Consider the following 21914-nt stretch of genomic DNA (forward strand, 5'->3'; position numbering starts at 1 on the left):
AGCAAAGTCGAAGGCCCGATTTCTAAAAGATCGGATGGGAGGAGAGGCCCTCACAATGGCCCTGATGTGCCCCCACAGTCTTGTTAGAAACAGGAGGAGAACCTCATCCTAACATGAGCAAAGTCGAAGGCCCGATTTTCTAAAAGACCGGATGGAGGGAGAGGCCCTCACAACGGCCCTGATGTGCCCCCACAGCCTTGTTAGGAATAGGAGAAGAACCTCGTCCTAACATGAGCAAAGTCGAAGGTCTGATTTTCTAAAAATCGGATGGGGGGAGAGGCCCTCACAACAGCCCTGACGTGCCCCCACAGCTTGTTAGGAACAGGAGGAGGACTTTGTCCTAACATGAGTAAAGTCAAAGGCCCGATTTCTTAAAGATCGGATGGGGGGAGAGGCCTTACAACAGCCCTTACGTGCCCCCACAGCCTTGTTAGGAACAGGAGGAGAACCTCGTCCTAACATGAGCAAAATCGAAGGCTCGATTTCTTAAAAGATCGGATGGGGGGAGAGGCCCTCACAACGGTCCTGATGTGCCCCCACAGCCTTGTTAGGAACAGGAGAAGAACCTCATCCTAACACGAGCTGAATCCGATTGTCGAGAACAAGGGAAAGACCTCGTCCCGACGCAAACAAAGACTCGATCGATCGATAAGAAGGAAAGCTTCCTCAACGACCCCATTAAGAGCAGGGGGAAAACCCTCACTCGAACACGAAAGGGAAAGGGAAAGATGAAAGAGAAAGGCCGACGAACTACTTCTACGATAAATAAAAACAAACTACATCAAAGACATAAGGAACTTCATCCTAGTCGCTAAGAGGGAACCTGACATGGACCGAGGATAAATCGACCTCTTCAAGGTAACGAGAAGTTTGGACCCCCAAGCTCGAGTACCGAGAGAAAGCGTCAAACTCAAATGGCCTCGAAAGAACCTACGGTCATAAACCAAAGGGCAAATCGATACTGCAATGACCAGAAACCCCCAGACAGCGTCGGCATCGAACATGATGAAAGACAAAAGGAGTCCGATAAATAACCGGTTAATATCAGAATGGGTGAGGTAATAAATAATTTCATTCTCATTTCATTGGTGAAGTATACATTACAAAGCCTTGAAGGCCCAAAAAAGAGAGGGGGGGACGAGGTAACGGAAAATTTTCTTCTCATTTTATTGGCAAAGTGCACGTTACAAAGTCTTAAAAAAAAAAAATAAAACAAACAGCTCTAAGGAAGCTCGGCTTCATCAGACTTCGAACTCTCGGTTCCAGCCATCGTCGAGAATTACTTCAAGTACTTGGCTTCTTCTTTCAGTCCCCCTTTCGGGTCAGCAATTACTCCAGTATTATCTTCGAAGTACATGTAGACGCCGTCTTTGCCGCGCCATGGTTTTCGCTGCCTCACGATGACGGCGGGCATGACCTTCTTTCTGAGGTCAGGTTCTCCCTCACAGTGATGATGGGTATGACTTCTTCCTGAGGTCAGGTTTCCCCTCACGATGACGCGCACCGGGAAGCCCTCACGGTCGAAGATGTGACATAAGCGCGGGCTCTGGGCCATCAAGGCGAAACACGGCTGGATCTGTCTCTTTTACCCTCACCTTCTTCGCCAACCCGAAAGTTGCAGTGTCTTTCCGCTCGTGGGCTAACATCAGAGCTGCATCCGCGCCCATATCTGCAACGAAGGAAGACCAACGCAATCTACAAACGGGGCCACGGAAGCAGAGAAGGCTTTGACGCTAACCCAAGCTGGTCTGAGGGATGCGGGGGTACAGAGATGAGGACGACTCGACGGATGCCTAAAGCTAGGAAGGAAAGACTGAAGAAGCTCCCGTACAAAGTGAGATCCCCAAAGGGGGGAGGCAGGTTTAAATAAGCAATGGGAGCTGGTGCAATAATGACTACAGGACTCCTCAGACCAGTCTGTGACCGCCGCATGGCCCACTCATCGTGGCAAGCGGCTAGAGGTGGTCGACAATTAGTAAAACCATTATGACACCGTACTGAGACTGCACTCCGGCTGAAATTCCAAAAAGAAGAAATCTTTTTCGAAAAGATTCCAGTACCAGTGTGCCGAACGTCAAAATATCTGGCAACCACTGAGTACGAAAATTGAGGAGAGCAGCTTCGACCGTGAGAATTTCTCTGTACTTTTTTCATTCGAAATCCAAACTCGAAAGTAGGGGGACTGGTGTTGGGTATAAAATACCCCCCCGATCGAAGTTTGTAAAAGATCGATCCTTCGGGGCTCTTCCGGCTCCCGACCTTGTATGTGGCGCCTCTCCGAACTTCTTTGATCGTCCAGACTTCTCCGACAATGGACTTCTGCGTTCACCCACCGGGCCGCCCCAAAGGCCCTCTGGGCCTCACTGACAGTCAACCTCCTACAGCAGCCAACCATTCCCCGAGTCTCTCCTGGACTTCTTCCAGCCACGGACGACCCTACTCCGAACTTCTTTCGGGCTTCGTCAGCATCCGAGCTTCCCCGACAACAAGATTTCTACAGTAACTAGACTCTTTCCAAGTTTCTACGGTGGTCGACCGCCTTCTGGATCCCGATCGAGCTCCTGCGAGAGCTGAACTTCTACTACGAATGGTCTACTCCGAACTCCTACAGGGGCTGTCTATCCCAGACGTCGACTGTAAGCAAATTCTGACTCAAGCCTCTACTATAAATAAATTTCTTCCAAATTTCTACTACAGGTAGACTTCAACCGAGCTACCCCATAGCGAGTGGGCTCTGGACGAGCTTCTACAGCGGGACACTACTCCGAGCTTCCACGATAACTAGTCCTCGCTCGAGCTCCTACAATAAGCGGCCCCTTTTCGACCTCTCGCGAGAACCGAAGCCCGTCCGAACTTCTCCAGCGGATGGATTTCGGACGAGCTTCTATGACGGACGAGCTCCGGCAATTGGGTCCCTGCGATAGTTGATCACCTCCGATGTCTGCCGAGCCTCCCCAGCGCTATCCGAAGTCCATCGCCGGCCGACCTCCTATCAGGCTCCCCATAAAATCAGACTTCTCCGACAGACGATCTTCAGATGAGCTTCCGTATCAGATAAATCTCAAACGGACTTCTCCGGACTTCGTCAACAAAAAATCTCCATCCAGCTCCTACAGCAGGTGATTCCCGCCTGAAACATCAGCACCCGAAGCGTCCGACAACAGTAGATTCGTCAGCGACCTCGAAACATCTGAACCTCTCCTAGAACGACGATGTAAAGAGCCATTCTGCTCCATCAGGCATCTCAGTCGAGCTTCAGCCGACGGATCCAAACTCTCTGGCAAGCCACAACAAGGGCCACTACCTTACTCTATTCGCTGTAACGGATTCACACGGTTCCACCACTCTCTGACAAGCCACGACAAAAGCCGCCATCTCGCTCCACTCGCTGCAACGGATTCCATGCAGCCCCACCTCTCTCTAGCAAGTCCCGACAATGGATACCACTCCACTCTCTGCAACAAGCTCCACGTGGCCTTGAACAACCCCTGACATCACTACTCTCCGTAACAAACTCCACGTGGCTCTGAGCGGTCTACTACCAGACAGTTACAGACGTCGTTGTCGGTCAGGTACACCCTCCGTCTATAAATAAGGACCTCCAAGATACGTTCTTCTCTAAGCTGGTAACTCTATCTCGAAACTCTGTCAAAATTTTTGCTCAAGCACTCCATTTCTGTTGAAGCAGAGTACTGACTTGAGCATCGGAGGGTCTTGCCAGAGCACCCCCAACTCCGATTTAGACTTTCTTTGCAGGTTCCGACGGCGGCCGCGATCATCCCAGCTCCAGTTTCTCCGACTTCGACGGAATTCTGCACTAACAACCATAATTACAAGAATTAAATATTATAATATAAAAAAAAATAAATCTCTTTATATGGTGGATTTAGAATTTTTGAGTTATTTCTCTGAATTATGTTTTTTCATAATTTAATTTACACTTTTGATTTTTTTGCTATTCTATTTCTTGTTAATCTTTCTACAATCAATTCTCTTTTTATTTCTTTAAAAGAAAAAGATAATCACCCTAGATTCCATGGAAATGATCCCTACTTACCCTATCTATATAGTTTGAGTTGGTTTTTATTCTTGACCGCCTATGACAGCGATCAAATTTTGACACCGTTGTTGGGGATCTAGGCATGATTATTTAAAAAAAAAATTTTTTTCTTAGTTTCTTTCTAACTTACCTAGTTCTTTAATCAAACTTATTTTTATTTTTAAAAAAAAATCTCTACATTATACCTCATAATCTACTTAAGAATTAGATACTTAATCACAAAACTTAAAAATTAAAAGAAATCAATTTACTCTTGACTAACTACCAAATCTGATCATCTTTTCTTCTTGCATTGCATAATTTCATAAACATCTTAAGGGCACAAACCCTAAACAAGATAAGATGAAGATTTCATCACCCTTCCTTGGCCCACAAACCACCATCCTGCATATTGCATTGACTTAAATCTTAACTTAAAATCAATTAGACGTTGACCCCTAAGGACTTTCCAGCTCAATAGGATAAGGGATCCTAAGAGTAAGATCGGGTTAGGATTAGTCAGTTTGACTGGTGTTTAGAAAAGTGGTTCGAAGATTATGTTCTGAAGGAAGGTTGTTATTTAATTGATTCCGTTCGCTTACCTGACCAACTCAGTTGGTGTCTAAGAAAAGCAACGGGGGGACCCCCACCGACTTTACACTTACCTGGCCAGTTGAATGGCTAGTCTTTTATCCGGAGTGCTCAAAGACGACCTTGGTAGTTAGGAGCTGTCTAGATCTAGGGTTATCTTTAGCTAGGATTGATTGTATAACGTGACTACTAACTTTCAAATATTAACCTTAATTAAAATGCTTTTCTCTATCGTCTCTAGATTTAGGACTCCTTAAGACTCTTATCTCTATAGCTCTTCTTCTTCTCCTCTTTTTCTCTCATATATTAAAATTAAAAAAATTAAAAAATTAAAAAAAAAAAATTACTGAGATAAAATGATGATTGCCAGACACAATCTAAAGCCTACAAGCCTATAAGGTCACTGAGGAAGAAATAGATTTCAATAGACAACCTAAAACTCTGTTGGACCTGTGTTATTCGATTAGCTCTGTCTAACCATCTAGAATTAGATCCTCAACTAATAATTTTATAATTGGTTCTCAAATAATTAGCATGCATCCTACATTCACTGAAATTGAAAATGCATACATTTATTCAAGAAAATTTGAAGATATTAAAATTATAATTTTGACTAATAGAATTGAAGCCTTAGAATTCGAAAGACATATCCAATTTAATCAAGTGCTAGCACCCATGTGCATTGGATGTGATGCACCAGATCATGTTGTGGAGGAGTGTCTTTATTTGATGAACCCAACCCAAACTGAGCTCATATAGGAGAGTGCATTCAATGAAAGCTACATAAATGAAACTTATGCACCAATCTATAACTCAAGATCGGAAAGTCATCCCAATTTTACTTGATCACAAGATACAACATTAGGAGCCCATAATTTTTATCAATCATATCTATGGCCCAACCAAATACTAAATGATCAACCAGATTTAGATCCTGAGGAAGGAGTCAACACATTAGAAAAGAGTCTAGATATCTTAGCGCAATCAACCTCAAACATTAAAAATACTCTCAATAATTTCATGCAAACCATTGACCAGTTATTTAAACAATTGGGCCAATCAACTATAACGGTTAGTAAACTAGAAGAGAGTAGATTATCAAGTCAACTAGAGGATGACCTTAGAGCTCAGAATGGTCTAGAACTTAAAGGCCAGTTCAATCAGTTGAGAACATTCAGATATGAGGAACTGGAAGAGATACCTGAAGTTGATAATAATGAGGTATCCACACCTAGTGACCATTACACTCAGCTAAACCAAAAATTAATTGTTGAACCCCTCATGATACTGATTGAATCTCTGCTTAAAAAAGAAGAGGCAACAATAGAAGATCCAGAAACACTTCCTCAGCATATCAGTATATAGATCTAGATCTCTTAAAATCCTGACTAATACTTAAGTTATACTTAGATCAATTATAAAGGAAGAATTGTTAGTTATCAGGAGAATGAGTCATATAATGGTCCCAAGTAGAAAATACCTTGAGGAAGAGCTTGAATCATGTAAAAAATTACAGACTCTTGTTAAGATTCGAGCAAGAATAGGATAGACACTCTTTTAGCGTCTGGCTGAAGATGTTAAACTTAGTACTTTTTGGAAGGCAACCCAAATTTTTTACTTTATTTTAACTAATTTTTATTTTTTTAGGAATAAAGGATCGCTCTATATGGAAAAGCCTGTTAATAATCTGGTCTGGCTGAAGACTTAAAATTTAGTACTTTCTGGGAGGCAATCCAGTTTTTAATTTTTGCTTTTACTTTCTTTTGTATTATGTTCTGGTTAATCAAGGCTTACTTTGTATGGATTTGAAGGTAATATTGGCTAAGACAGGAGAAGCACCAATTTTGAAAAAATCTTTTGGATCTGGTGACATCTCTCTTTTTTCTTTCTCTTTTTATGCACCCTTTATTTTTTCTACTCCATTAAGGACAATGTCGATTAAGTTGGGGGGAGAATATTTAAAAAAAAAAATTCAAAAGTTCTCAAGTAAGTTAGTATTTAGCATTTAAGCACCAGATTATATTTAAGAATTGAGTTTAACCAAGCATATTTTAAAAAGAAAATTGATGTACAGACTAGAGAGTTTGTGAGATATCGAGGGATCAAGTATTAAGAAAACTCAATAAGAAGTTAAGTTTAGAACTTAAATAGTTTTCTTTGAGTATTTCTAAATTTTTTTACTAGTATCAAAGAAGAGTTAACTTCTTATGGACTTGTGTAAAGTAACTATATATTTCTTTATATATATTTTTTTAAAAAATTTCAAGTACTTCATGCTGAGTAATCAGGCCTCTTTGCCTAAGCAAGCATTGAGTTTCACATCAAAAGATATGAAGGATAAAGAAGCTTTGTTGTAAAGTTAATTTTAACTCGTAGCCTGTTTGATTCGAGCAAGTAGGTTCGAGGGGTATTCTATATCCAGTACCCTAAAGCCATCTGGTTTGGGAGTCATTGGCTGAAAACTCACTACATGGATCAAACAGAAAGCTTAAAGGGTTAAGACACTCAATAGCGGTACAATGTTAAAAAAAAAAAATTAATAAATGAAGGACGGAAGTAACAATATACTCGTCCATATGAGGTTGATGATTTAGAGATAAAGATAGAAATAATTTAAAAAAAATTAAAAAAAAATAGTATTCTTAATTTAACTCTTATATTGATTAGTATTAATACTCCAATGACATACCTCACTCACGCTCTACTGTATATCAGTGGCCTTTTTAAAATTATTTGATAAAATTTGAGACTTTAAGTTAAATGATACTTAAATCTAAATTCTTTCTTTACTCGAGGACGAGCAAAGTTCAAGTTGGGGGGTATGATAAGTGATATATTTTTATATTTATTGAAGATATTTTTGATAATTTATAGTGTTAACATTTTCTTAAAAATCTAATTTCATGAATTTATTAAATTTTTTTAAAAAATAAATAATTTTAAAAAAATATATGAAATTAGATATATTTATGAAAAATAAGATGTTAATTTAATTGAGTAATTTAAGTATCAAAATGAAGAAAAATTTTTGAAAAATTTAATACATATTTCTTTTCAATTTTTTAGGCAAAAACCAAAGCAAAAATGGAGCCAAAATATCCTAAAAGATCTTAAAAATAGCCTCCGATGCATGGTGGACCAGCCGGTCGGTCCACAGAGCCAGGGCGTGGTCCACATAAAACTTTATGCGATCCACAGGCGTGGTTCACAATGAGAGAAAGATCCTGGGCGCGATCCAACGGTTAAGATTCAATCCGACTTAGATCCAATGGTTGCTGTTCATTGTCGATTTATAAGAGGACTCTTTTGCGCGATCTGACGGTCCAGAAGTGATCCATCATGCAATCCAACGGTTGAGGATGCTCTCGACTTTGAATAGGAGATCAGAAGCACTGATTGATGGTCTAGATCTCATCTGAAGCATGATCGGATGGTCAGAATCGAATCCGACCTTGATAAGGAGTAAAAAGTTGATTTTTGGGTAGATCCGAGTGGTTCAATCCAGATCCGACGGCCAAGAATATTCTTAGGAGATCAATACGTTTTCTAAGGATTTTAGGACTCTTTTTTGATCAGAAAAATATGAAAAAATCATCTATAAATAGGGGGTCCGGGAATAAGCTTTAAAAGAAAAAAAAATCAGAGAAAAAGCAAGAAAAAAATAGAGAAAAAAATTCAAGAAGCTTTAGGAATCAAATATTGGGAGATTATGGAGCTAGAGAGCTTGATGCATGGCTAAATCCCTTCAATCCAGGAATATGATGAAGCCTGTAAATAGATTTTTTTTTATATTTAATTTTTATGCAATAAAATTATACTTTTATTTCATATCTTTTTATTTTTTTTGAGGTATTGATCCAGCCTATACGGCCTATACCCTCTATTGACGTGTCATGATCCCTGAATATGGTACGTACTTTAAAGAGATAGATCGTGGTATGCTAGATTAAATCTTAGATCATGTAATTAAATTTAGATAGTTTATACTCCAATAGGATGAGCTGTGATCTACTGATACAGTTCGTATCCCTTAGAGATAAACTATACTAATACCATAATTATAAAAATTAAATATTATAATATATAAAAAAAATAAATCTCTTTACATGATGGATTCAAAATTTTTGAGTTATTTCTCTGAATTATTTTCTTTCATATTTAATTTACACTTTTGATTTTTTTGCTATTCTATTTCTTGTTAATCTTTCTACAATCAATTCTCTTTTTATTTCTTCTTAAAAGAAAAAGATAATCACCCTAGATATCCGTAAAAATGATTCCTACTCACCCTATCTATATAGTTTAAGTTAATTTTTATTCTTGACCACCTCGACAATGATCAGTATACTTATAAACCAAGTGGTATTTCTTTTTGTTTTATCTGTCTCTATTTTTTTTTCTTACTCCATTGAGAATAATGAAAATTGAGTTGAGGGTAAGGATAATTAAAAAAATTAATTAAAATCTTTAAATAAATTATTATTCAATATTTAGATACTTGATTAGATTACAGATTTGAGTGAAACTAAGCATGTTTATTTTGAAAAAAATTGAAGCACAGATTAGAGAGTTTGTGAGATATTGAGGGATCAAGTATTAAAAAAATTTAATGAATAGTTAAATTTAGAACAAAAAAAAATTTTTTTTCTTGAGTATTTTTGATTTTTTTCCTACCAATATCAAAGAAGAGTTTACTTCCTATGGGTTTGTGTAGGAAATTATACATTTCTTCATAAAATAAAAAAAAAGTTTTCAAGAACTTTATGCTTAGTAACCGGACCTCTTTGTCTAAGCAAGCATTAAGTTTCACGTCAAAAAATATGAAGGACAAAAAAACTTTATTATAAAGCTAGTCTTAACTCGTAGCCTGTTTGATTCGAGCAAGAAGTCCGAAGGATATTTTATACCTAGTGCCCTAAAGCCAACTGATTTGGGGGTCATTGGCTGAAAACTCACTACATGGGTCAGACAGAAAGCTTAAGAGGTTAAGACACTCAATAGTAGTACAACATTAAAAAAATTAAAAAAAAAAGAAAAAAAATGAATCAATGCAGGATGAAAGTAATACTACACTTGTGCATATGGAAGTAGATGATTTAGAGATAAAGATAGGGGTAATTTAAAAAAATTCAAAAAAAATTTAATATTCTTGGTTTAACTTCTATATTGATTAGTACTAATATCCCAATGATATATGTCACTCACGCTTTTCTAAACATCAATGGCTTTTTTTTAAATTTGCCTGGTAAAACTTGAAACTTTAAGCTAAAATGATACTTAGCACTAAATTCTTTCTTTACTCGAGGACGAGCAAAGCTCAAGTTGAAAGGGTATGATAAGTATAATAAATATCTCAATAAAAATATCAAAATATATACTAATTAACTTTTATTCCTTAAGAATTGATATTTTTTGCTTGTGTTTTGCAGAAAAAATAATTACCAATACAAGAGCTCGATTTGTAGGTTAAAAAGAAAAAAAAATTAGAAATAAATTGAATTCAAAATGAACTCTGAACGATGATCCAAAGACAAGCCCAAAACTATCTAAAAGCCAGCCCAAAGTAGGCAGCCCATAGAAGTTCTTAAGTGGGCCGAGAGGAGCTCAATAGGGTTCTTACACAGCATGCAAACAGGAGGGTCCACAGGGCATTTAAAACAAGCTTCAAATGATTTTTTTTAAAAAAAGAGGAAGGCTTGGATTCAAAAGCTTGGATGTGGCTCATAGGAATTCAAATTAGCGGGACCCATGTGGAGCACTGGAACCTAGTGGCATTGGGTATATGAGACAAGAAACAGCGGCTAAGATTTTTAAACCGAAACAAATAAGGACTCCGTTCGGAATCAAGAGTCTGGATACGCCTGTAACTCGGAGACACTGAAGCCTATAAAAAAGGGTCTGCAGAAATGAAAAAAAAAAGGGAAGAGAAAAGATCGAGCAAGAGTAGAGAGAAAGAATAGGAGCGGAAGTAGAATAATTTTTTTTTATTTTATTATTTTAAATCCTAAAAAAAATATGGAGCTAGAGATTTTGATGTGTGACTAAATCCCTTCAACCTAGGAATATGATTAAGCCTGTAAATAAATTTTTATTTTTTTTATATTTAATTTTTATATAATAAAATTATGCTTTTATTTTATATCTTTTTATTTTTCTGAGATATTGATTCAGCCTACACATTCTATACCCTCTACTAACGTGTCGTGATCCCTAGATACAGTATGTGCCTAGGAGAGATAGTTTGTAATATGTTAGATTAAACCTTATATCTTATAATTAAATTTAGATAATTTTTACTTTAATAGGATGAGCCATGATTTACTGATACCATCTGTACCCCTTAGAGATAAGCTATACTAATGCCCTAATCACAAGAATTAATATTATAATATAAAAAAAATCTAATTTGTATGGTGTATTTCGAATTTTTGAGTTATCTCTCTGATTTATTTTTTTTCATAAATTAATTTATATTTATAATTAAATTTTTATTATTTTATTCTTTCTTTAATCCTTCTATAATCAATTCTCTTTTATTTCTTCTTCAAAAAAAAAAATAAAAAATTATCCTAGATCTTCGTGAAAATGATTCTGTCTCACCTTATCTATATAGTTTGAGTTAATTTTTATTCTTGACCGCCTACGACAGCAATCATATATCCTTTCAAATATTCAAATTTACGTGAATATCCTTATAAAATTATTATTTACATATATATCCTTATAAATTTTTTTCTTCGCATATCTATCCATAAGGATATTTCAGTTATTTTAATCTTAAACCATTTATTTTTAATGATGTTAGATGATATGGGTACATATGCAAAAAAAGATATTTTATGAGGATATACATGCAGATATCAATTTTGAAAGGATATTTATGCAAATTTGAATGTTTGAGAGGGTATATATATATATATATATATATATAAAATCCTATTTAATATGAGTAGCTATCTTTTTCTATATGGCATTGATTTTTATATTTAGACTCTATTTTATTTCCTTCAACATTCTATCATTAGAAGATATTTGTTTTTCTCCTCACAAATTCCATATCTAGTTCTCAGATTTCTACTCTTTTTAGTCCTTCAACACCCATTGTTAATCTTAAAAGAGATTTTATATTAGCATCCTAAGAGATATTGGGTGTTATCTAAGTGTTTGGCATAGGAAACTCTAGTTGGTGGTTCTTCTAGCATCAACCTTCAGAAGAAAATAAAAAGAAAATAGCATAAGCATGGTTTGGGCAATATATGGATCAATACATAGCTTGTTTAACCAAATTTACATATTAGGCAAATCAAGGCAAAATCTATTATCATATTAGGCTAAGTTTGACAACTACATAAGTTCAAGACAAGGATCTGGTATTGAAAGATTAGTTGCATAAATAAATCTAACTTAAATATCATATAAACTTAACCATTATCCATATCAAATATTAAAAAGAACATTATCCATAGCAAATATTAAATAAAAGAGAAAATCCAGTCATCACCATGCTTTTTTACCTTTCTTTTAGATAAACTAACATAATTGATCAATGATAACCTCCTTAATTTTTTCCCTACATGAAATCGAATACTTTAATTAATAGGTATTTTAAGCATTATTTAATAAAATATGATACTATAATTCTATAACTCTAACATGCAAAATAGATGGTTATATGGGATAACTTACAAGAAGTATGTTAATTATATACAGCCTTATTATATATCTTGCCATGCGATGACTTAAAGATAGTGTTGCTGCTCGATTCGATCAAGGTCGAAGAGAGGATGACTGAGCCTCGTGCAGAGATGTTGACGCTGGAGTGACCTACAAAATAAATCCAGACTGGAGGTTTTTACTCTGGCGAGGACCTTCCGATGCTCAAGTCAAATTCAGAGAACAAAGAAGCAGCAACGAGTTCTCTGAAAGAAATTGCTTAGCTTACCTTGGTCTTCGGAGTTTTGGTTGCTTATATAGAATATTGTCGAATAGTTGGTTACACAGTTGTGAGATTGTGCGATCCTGAGATTGTAGGACATGCTATAATGGGTGAGATATTTCAAGGTTCAATCGCTCCTGCGAGATTAGAAAAGTTGGTTATGCCTGAGTCTATCCACTCAGAGCGGACAGTTGTAGCGCACATCAGGAGGTGAGTCGGCTGTGATAATAGGAGCAACCTATGTGCTAAAGTATTGGCCTATTGAGGTGACGGGGGTAACCTACACGCCAGGCAAACAGTGCGGCAAATCAGATGCAAGGAACTCTGGTCTATATACTGCTCTGCAGGCCTCAGCTCTACTCTTGGATCAATGATCCCTGTGATAACTAAAAGAGCTGAGATATCTCATGGTTGGCACGATGATTTGAAGTACTTACGGTAACTACTGTAACACTATCCCTTACTCCTGAGTGTAAGAATCAGACGAAAAGAGTATTCTGAAAATCGTACCTCGGATCTGGGGATCGCGCTCTCATGCCTTTACATATATCTAGCATTTAAGGTTGCTGGCATCATCTTGGCATAATCGTTGCAAATGATCACAACTGATGGGACCCCACAGCTAGCGATTTTCTCAAAAATTTAGTTTCTTAGATGGCAGTTTTTTGTCTTCACTTTCGAGTCCCTTTTAAATCAGGCTTTTGGATGCTTAGTCAGAGAAAAATAATCACGAGGCCTCCCTGCTCCAGATTTTCATCGCGACCTCTACGGACAAGATGAGCTCAGAACTTATGAAAAAGCTTGAACTGGTGTTGGCCCTAAACAGACAGGCCAAGGCCATGCCCGTCGATTCTTCAGCTCCAGTGGGTGACTATGCCCAAGCTTCGATCATCGAATCAACTCCTGCGGCCACAGGAGATGAAAATCTCCTTGGAATTATTGAGCTAGCGGTTGCTCCATCGGAAGGCATGGTAAGAGTCCCGTCGGAAGGAATTTCAACAGAGGAGATGTCGGTGGAGGAGACTCCAACGATGGGCACAACTAGCTACCCTTAAGAAGTTCTGGCTAAGGTGACATAGGTGGAGGATGTGGCCGGTCATCTTGAGGGGGCTCCGACAGTGGTGGTGGAAATCGAGGAGTCCCCGGAGCCAATGCTTCCTCCTGAGTACTTTTTCCTTGCCATCACCCAAGCAGGTTCTTCACAACTGGTGCCTTCTGCTCCTTCCACGACAGAGGACCTCCAAGCTACGGTTGGACTTCTAAAGGACTTTCTTTCTCCATCTGAGAGGCAACTTTTGGACGAACAAGGAGTCCAATAGCATATGTTGGGTGCTCTCAAATCTCTCACCCAGGTGGAGTCTTTGGGCATCTTCTTTCAGCCCCTTACAACTTGCAACATTTTAATGCTTATTTATAAGATTTTGCATAAGTGGGGCGTTACTAGCTAGTTTCCATGGTTCCACCCTTGATGCTTCGGCATTGGAGCTTGCAGCGGTGAGAAAAAAAATAGACTTGCTGAGATACCAATTGGAGCAGATAGAAAGAAATAATAGTGAGCTGATAAAAGAGCTTAGTTCCTCTAAAGAGGTCCTTCAAGAAGCCCAGTAGACGATCAACTGCTGGGATGATGAGTTGAGGAGGATTGAGGACCTCGAGAAGCAAAGGTTCAGGGCTGAAAGGAGAATTGAGGACCTCGAGAAGCAAAGATCCAGGGCTGAAAGAGATTGGCGTCGCACCTGTGATGACTTAAAATGCTTGAGGAGGACACTCAGAGGAAAGAGAAGCCAAGATTATACCTCCTTCGAGGCTCATTCTCCTAGGGGTCTCAGCAGGAGCTCACCCAAGAGGATTAGAACTTCAAGTGGGGCAAGCCACAGAGAGAGAACGACTTGGAGGAGTGAGGGTTCCACTCCCAAAAGTATCCAAGTGACTCTAGAGCTGACTGCACCTCCAGCTGAACTTCGGGAGGCTTTGTCAGTAGCGAAAGACCTAAAGGAAAAGCTGAAGGAAGAAAAGGAGAATAACGACCTCCTCTTGCGCAAGCTCATAGATTAGGAGCTTCTAACCAAGAATGCTGAAAGAGAAGAAAAATGTCTAACGAAAAGAGCGGCTGAAATTATAAATCAGGCCTATAAGATGGCATTTTTCATGGGCTTTGAGAGATGTAAGGCGATGGCCTGGGCGTAACTTCCTGTTGAAAGTATCGAGCTTCTTTAGGCTAATTACTTAGATGAGAGTTTATTAGCCATGGCGGCGGGTAGCACGAAGAGATTTGTAAAGGCGTCTCATCATTCTAGTGAAGTAAATAAGATCAATACGGCCATCCAAACTGAAGAAACTACTGATGCCGGGGGAGACTATTCTGGAGCAAGCTGTCCTGACGGTGCTTCAAAGTAATGGCTTGCATCACTTCTCTTTTTTTTTTGACAATCCAAGTAATGTAGTCAAATTTTGCATCAAATGAATAAAATTTATCTTTCACTATTAAAATTCACTATGCTCAACTTGATGTGGATCACATTACGAGCCATGTTAATTGAATCGTAAGCTAAGCCGAATACGATCCGAGCCATAATCCGAATTACGATCTGAGGTAAATGGCACACCAAAAGTCTTCATCATCCGTCATGAGGACTTTTGAAAAGACTGAAATTTTAATCATCCACATGTAGCAAATACCATCACACATCTTCCATATCTCTCTGATAGTGGTGCAGAGTATGATTTGCCTGTCGTTGCATTAACTACCAAATCAACGGCAGGAGCTGAGAATGATGAGTAGTCATCACGTGTCAAGTGTCTGTTCAAATCTCATAGATCCACGCCTTAAATGCATTGAAAAAAATAGCATTTAGAGATCACTTTGATCTCATATCTATTTAAGGTCTAGGTGGCATAGGCCTTTAAGGTTTCTGACTGTCTTTTTCTCCTTGTTGCAAGTTTTCTTTCATCCTCCTCTACTCTTTCGAAAGTTTCCTTTTTGTAAGGAGAATGGCCTTCAAAAATCTGACTTTGCACCACTGGGGTTTCGATCTGAGGTGATGGAGAGGGACATACTACTACTCCACGAGTAGTACCAGATTCCCCCAGTGTTTTGGCTTGAAGTTTCAGGGGTGAATGATCGTGTTTGCCAACCCCCCTAGGCAAGATGAGCCTCTACGAGGAATGCTTTCAGGTCGGACTGAGGCTTCCCCTTCATCCTTTCTTCATCATCCTCCTATAATACTTCGAGGTGTCACCATGCCCACTAATTCCCAACTCATGGCAGCACATCTGCGGTTTCACCACAGTGTGCATGCTGACTGGAATCGACCCCAATATCGCACTCTTCTGCTTCTTCTTCAGCCTAAAAAGGCATCCAGAGTCCTATGGATGGTGGTACGTGTCACCACAGAGGATGAAGAACATCCGCTCGCTAATCCAGGACATTCCAATGGCAGTCTATGGCTGGAAGGGAAGTTTTCTCTTCATCTCTCAAGTGTCAGATGAAGATTGAAGGCTTGTCACCTGGGGTGAACCTCAAGAGGTGGTGTTGAAAGAGCCCTTGATGCATGAATGCCTAAGACAAGAGGTGGAAATCCTGCACGGCTTCAAGGTTCCGAAGCTGAAAGAGCTTCTGTCGGCCCAGACACTATTCAACATTGGCATCAATCAGGCCGAGCCTCAAGGTGCACATGCATCACCTGCCTCAGAGCCATCCATCTTTTAACTTTTACTTTCTCCCCCTTTTTTTTTGACTAAGACTTTAGCTGTATGTTAAGCCTTTGACTGTGCTAGTTGCATAAACTGTTGTAGAGATGGATCTGACGAAAATGAAGAAATTGAAAGCCCATCGAAAAAGAGTAGCTAAGCCTGCAGGCGATCAGAGCACCCACATTAGGATCGAAAGTCCCCCAGTGCTGCTTGCTTCTAGATCAGAAGAGCTTGAACCTCTCCACACTGATGACTTCAGAATTGTGAGGGTCGGTTCATCAGCTACCTCGACTTTCGATGGAGATTGAGGAAGCCAAATGGACCGTGACTTCGAGCAAGTAGCTCTGAGTCTGCCAGCCCCTTCGGGCCCACCAGCTTTGTCGAGTCCCCAAGTCGTTGACTCTTCCCCCAAGGAAGCACTGGTCAAGACAGTTGGGACTTCCAGGGAGTACCAGCTGGAGTTTTTAGAGCCGTGCCAGCCGGACTAGAGCTAAAAATTTTAGTTCTAGAAGATTATAAACTGGTGCATGAGCTGTTCATCAGAATGCTCCTCCTAACCAACACGACCAAGCTACTAGCTGTGCTGTGCAGGGAGATGAGGAAAGTAGCTATGGAGACCATCATTTGGATAAGTGGGACCCCTGCAATTATATTCACTCTATGCATACTTATCCTGGGCACTGACAAGAGGTTTCTCTTAACAGCTCGACCATTACTTGAATGGATATATAGAGACTCCATCGAGCTTGCGAAAGATGCAAAAAAGTATGAGCTCGAGACCATGATGCTTAAGGGCGCAAAGAACAAAGCTACGAGAGAGGCTGGAGAGGCCTCTATGAGAGCCGATGCCATCGAAAGAAGAGCTAACAATGTGAAGCAGCGCTAAGAGGAGCTATTGAAAAGAATTCCCAGCTACTAGAAAAAATAAAGGGGCTTGAAGCTCAGCTCGAGGAGAGTGCGACCGTAGTCAAAGAGAACTCTCAACTGCAGGGACTAATAAAGGAGCTTGAAGCTCAACTGAAGATGGTAGAAAAGAAGGTAGCAGAGGCCGCTTCTAAGATCGTTGAAGACTTTCGAGCATCAGCAGAGTATCAAGACAAGAAGATTGAATTTACTGCTGATAACTTTGGGGAGCACTCAGTTCGGGACAGGGTCATTGTTAAGTATTCGAAACTGAATTTGAACTTTTTAGATGAAGTTTGGGACCCTACCGCAGTCGATGAACCTGAGACAGGTGCTTCAGCTTCGGACGCTGCCTCTTAGATTGTTTGTTTTTCTTCTTTCTGTACTTGGACCTTTAAGGTCATTGTAAAAAAAAACTCTTGTTGCAAATATTTTGCAAAAGATGAATGAACAGAGTTTGCTCTTCTTACTTTCCACCTTTCACTCGTGATTGTACACTATTATGCAGTACACAGGTTGATTTAGGACATTAGATCTTATAGTAAACTTAATTCTGATCATAGAAAATAGGAATGTTCCAAACAAAGGAACTTCAATAGCAACTGATATTTTTTTCCAACCAATTTTTCTTTCGAGCTAAGGCTGTCCAGAGGCAATTGCTCTCATCTGTCGATCAGAGGCAATTTCTAGCATTCACTAATCCAAGACAATAGTTAATGCATGTTGATCTGAGGCAATGACGAACGTACATCGATCCGAGACGGTCATTCAGGTGGCATCTTCGCTCTACTCTTTCAATGCTAGTGGTCATGGGGAATGATGGCTATTGACTTTTTTGATGGAGTAGCAACTGAAAAAGTGTGTAGGACCTATGAGAATGTGCCATGTAGTCACACCCTGTTAGGGAAGCATCTCCTGGACTTATTTCTAGTAATGGAAAGGCCCACCATTTATTATCCGGTGGACAGTTGTATCCCCTCAAACCATCAATTGACGATTGGTGTGGCCACTGGCGCTTATAAATAGGAGCCAAAGGGCATAGAAACCTCTATATTTTATCTTTTTCTTTCGCTAAAACTTCTCTCTATCATGATGGCATCACCCTCGCATCCCCCTTTGCATCCTCCTTTGTCAATGGTGAAGGCCAGAGTGAAGGAGAGGGGGGCCTTTATAAGAGAGACTTGGAGGAGATTGAGAGCTAGGCGTGCTGGCCCATCCACTTCTCACAAGGCGCCTTCCACCTCACGATCTCCATCGGGGCCTGGGGGTGGGCGCACACGCCAATTCGAGTAGATTTCTCCGGACGTCTGGGCTCACTGCATCCAGGAGATAGAGGCCATCGACATTGCCGCTGTCGGATTCATTGATGGCTTTGAAAACTGTAAGGTTCGCTTGCTGCAAGTGATGCCGTACCTGGAGCTTGATGGTTGTTAGCCTGGGAACAACGATGAGGAGGCTCATTCATCGGATGGGGATTAAACTTTTCTTTTTTTTTTTCTTTTTTTTTGTAAGGTGATGTTGAAAATGCCATCCTCTTATTTGTAAATGGCTAGATGAATGAAAAGGAACTTTCTTTCATGGAGTTTGTGTCTCCTTTAGTCATGCTTACATATTTCAATCTAACGCATAGAGGCAAGCCTTACCTAAGGTATTTGGAGCTATCCCAATCTAAGTCAATCTGAATCTTAGGAATTTAGATGAACTCACTCCAATTTGGGATAATAAAATTATCCTGAATGAAGTTTGATGGAGACAATTCCAACCAGAGGATAATTGGCTCTGCTCTGTGAGCGGCAGTTTGGCCCTACTCCACTAGTGGCAATTTAACTTTGCCCCGTAAGCGATAATCTAGCTCTCCCCATATGTCTTTGTGCAAGAGGCAGCTTGTGCTCTGTTTATCTTATGAGCGGCAGCATATCCACTTCTTATTTTTGTGTAAGAGGTGGCATGTGCTCTGCTCATCTTGTGAGTGGAGCAGTGTGTGCACTTGTCATAAGGCAAGAGACAGCATATGCTCAGCTCATCTTGTGAGCGGAACAACGTGTGCACTTCTCATAAGGTAATGTTAGATGTGTGCCCTAAAAAGTCAATTGTTGGCTGATACATTTATATTTTCAGAGCCTATTTTTATACTTATAAAATTTTATTATTAATAAAAAAGATATTTTTATTTTCAATCATATTTATGCATCCATGATTTATCCTAAAAATAAATAAAGATGATATTGTATATTCTCAAGGTATTGAAAATTTGAGACATACATTATTAGTGGTTAGTTTCTAAATACTCTCGATTGTAGGATCATCATGGAGGATAGTGATCCATCCATTTAAGATCGATACATGGATCACCTCTCTTATGGGCAGATGAGTCTCGAGTCTATGATATGGAGACACTAGAGTGAGAGTGTAGGTGGTTGTTAAAGAATAACTTACACTAAATGTGACTAACATGAGAAATCACTTGGATGTCTACTCACTCATCAGTAGTCTTCTCGATGCTGTAGTGGTGTGAGTGGTTCTTTGACCTACCATATGTTGGCTATTCACAGTGAGGCTACTAAGTTTGATTGCATATTTCTTTGATCCCTAGCCATTCAGATCCTTGCTGTATATATTGGTTATAATAGTTTAGGTTCACTGTTAGAGTAGGATGTACTTAGATAGAATCTATCGATCTTGATAGAAAGGGAGAAGTCCTATGCAATTAGCAAGACTGAGTTCAGAAAGTCTTCGACTGAAGCAAATATGAATATTGAAAAAGAATTTTTATAAAATTACAAGTGAACTCGAGTTGATCCAATCTAGCATATGACTGACGATAGAATTTGACGAGTTCTCTATGACCTCCGTCAAGTCGGGACTCACGATAGAGGGACTGAATCACATAGTAACTGCACCTAGGAGTTCATATTTTTTTATTCTACTGAATTACCACTACATACTGTTAAGTGTCACTGATGGATTATGAGAACTTATTAGAATTGCTTGCAGATCAATGATCCTTATTGGGTTAAGCTAGAATTATTTTGGTCTATCAAAAGAAGTTTCGATGATATTATGATGGAGATCACGGTATGTCTCAGTATTAGACAAAATAGAACCTGAGGGGTCATACATAAAAAGAGTTTGACCTGATCAATAATTTGGATCAAATTTGAATTATCAATTTGATTGATGGTTTGAATTTAGAAACTACTAATTTGTAAGTGTTACAGGTTCAATAATTGCTAATTGTTAGCACAGAGATTTAATTATAAATATTATGATTTAATTGAAGCTGATTAAATTATGGATCAAGTTTTAATTAATTTAAATCAGATTTAATTTAATTAGATTTGATTTAATTTAATACTAATTAGGTTCAATTATCCAAATCAGAATTAAATTTCAATCCTGATTAGATCAAGTTTGACAGTCTTTCGAATTTGATTCGATTCGGACTCAATTTAGTCTCGATTTGGATCTAGTTTGAATCTAATTGACCCTGACACTTAGAGCTTAGGTTCTCTAAGCTTCTCTCTCTAAGTGGCTGACCAAAAAGAAGGAGGGGTGATGAAAAATCTCGTTGCTTCTCTTGGGCGCATGTGTGGGAGGATAGAAATGAGGTGCCACCTTATTTCTTGGTTAGTTTCAATTCCTATCTTGATAGAGATAAGGCTAACTGAATTTAAACTGATCCTAATCTTATTTAAATTAGTTATAAGCATAGAAAGAGACTCAACTTTGTGCAACAAATATTTAAAGGGGGTTGGTTTTGGCGTGTTGAAGTGAGATCTTATTTTGTGCACTAACTACCTTTTCCCCTCCCTTCATCCTCCATATCAACTCCTCTTGTCCTCTCCTTTCCATGCCTATTCCACTTCTAGATCAGATTTGGAGAGAGGCCTTAGAGAGAAAGAGAAAGAAAATCAAGAAAAAGTTCTTGATTTTTTTTGATAGTTAGGATCAATCCCTAGGATCCTATATAGGGCTGTTTCAAGTAAATTTAAGTAAAAGGCTCTGATTCAAGCTAAAGAATGAAGCCTGTAAGGGAGCTAGCACTTTGGAGGTTTTGGAGTTTTGATCAGAATATTTTTGTGTGGATACCAGCAGAGATCGGATGCTTGCGCAGCTAGGACAGTAACCCCAAACATCCACAGGATCTGATCCAACAAGGGAGGAGGGGAAAGTGATTAGGTATACCTTCTTCTTGCTATTTATGATTTTAGATTTGTGTTCATAAATTTATTTATGCATGTTAGATGATCTTAAAGATGATTATGATTTAGAATTAGCATATTTAGATCAGATTAAAATTTTAAAAATCTACTTCCACTGTGGTTACTGTAACAGTATAGATTATGTATGCGAATTAATCTTTTTTCTAACGGACGAGAGGCAGCATGTGTTCGGCTCATCTTGTGAGCAGAGCAACGTATGCACTTCTCGTAAGGTGAGAGGCAGCGTATACTTGACTTATCTTGTGAGCGGAGTAGCGTGTGCACTTCTCATCTTTATGCGAGAGGCAGCGTGTGCTCTGCTCATCTTGTGAGTGGAGTAGCATGTGCACTTCTCATTTTCGTACGAGCGGCAGCGTGTGCTCTGCTCATCTTCTGAGTAGAGCAGTGTATGTACTTCTCATTTTTATGTGAGAGGTAGCATGTGCTCTACTCATCTTGTAAGCGGGACAGCGTGTGCAATTCTCATTTTTGTGTGGGAGGCAGCATGTGCTTTGCTCATCTTGTGAGCGGAGCAACGTGTGTACTTCTC

Source organism: Elaeis guineensis, chromosome 4 (genome assembly GCF_000442705.2).
Source record: "Elaeis guineensis isolate ETL-2024a chromosome 4, EG11, whole genome shotgun sequence".
Classification (NCBI taxonomy): Eukaryota; Viridiplantae; Streptophyta; class Magnoliopsida; order Arecales; family Arecaceae; genus Elaeis; species Elaeis guineensis.